Here is a 1,346-nt window from a genome sequence, read left to right on the forward strand (position 1 = left end):
AGTGAGCAATAACATGTTTAGTAGCTTCCCCTGTTTGTAATGAAGTGCAGAGAAGTCCACTGAAAGTATCAATGCAAACATGAATATATTTAAATTTGCCAAAATCTTTATAATGAGTTACAGCCATTTGCCAAAGCATGTTAGGGACCAGTCCTCTAGGACTGACTCCTAGATGCAGAACAGGAAGGAAAGTGACACAAGTCTTACATTATTTAACTATTTGTCTAGCTTGTTCTCTGGTGAGTTTAAACATTAATCTTAAGGAAGTCGCATTGAGATGATGCAACTCATGAGCCTGTTGAGCTTGAGCAATATTAGAAGGAGTAGCAATAGCGACAAGTTTGGTGGCTGCATCAGCCACCTGGTTGCTGGCCGTTAAAGGCCCTGGATGGTTAGAATGTGCTTGAATGTGGCCTAAAAAGAATGGGGCTGTCCTCCGGTGAATGAGGTACTGGCATTGACGAAAAAGATCTGCGGCTTCAGAAATATGCCCAATTATAGGAACAGTTTCTAAAAGAGGTACAGCATGAGCAATATATGCACTGTCAGTATATATATTAAGAGGTGTATCAGGAAACATAGAGAAAACTGATATAATGGCAGGCAGTTCCAACAGTTGTGCAGAGGCTTTATTAGTTTGAAATTGTACAACCTGATTGTTCCAAGTATAGGCTGCCATTCCATTGGAGGAACCATCCGTAAAAATCAACAAGGCAGTAGGTAAAGGCTGCTGGCTAGTAATGCATGGAAAAATGAAAGTATGCAGATTGCAAAATTGAAGGAGCTTGTCAGGTTGGTAATGGTTATCTAAAACCCCCGAAAAATTAGCACAAGCTATCAGCCAAATTTCTGAGTTCTGAAGTAACCAGTTAATATGAGCCTTGGTATAAGGTTGTACAATATGAAGAGGTTCCACAGCAAAATATTTATGACTGTGATCCCGACCAATAATCATTAAATCAGCTACTGCATCATAATATGGAAGCAATACTCTTTTGTGGAAGGCAGGTAAATGTACCCACATAATAGGATGATCAGGCTCCTGCCAAAGAAGACCCGTAGGCGATAGTTGAGCATTAAAAATCACGAGCCATAAGGGCTTGCAGTAATCTATATTGGTAACAAACTGGTTAGCAATCGCTTCCTCTACTCTATATATAGTGACTCTGGCCTCCTCGGTAAGTGTTCTGGGTGAGGTTGGATTTGCATCCCCTTTAACGATGTCAAAGAGGGGCTTTAAGTCCCCAGTGGTCAACTTTAGATAAGGACGTAGCCAATTAATATCACCTAATAGTTTTTGGAAATCATTTAAGGTTTGTAGTTTATCAAATCTAAGGATAGACTTT

This window comes from Nannospalax galili, unplaced genomic scaffold (assembly GCF_000622305.1).
Source record: "Nannospalax galili isolate Female #2095 unplaced genomic scaffold, S.galili_v1.0 scaffold161, whole genome shotgun sequence".
NCBI classification, from domain to species: domain Eukaryota; kingdom Metazoa; phylum Chordata; class Mammalia; order Rodentia; family Spalacidae; genus Nannospalax; species Nannospalax galili.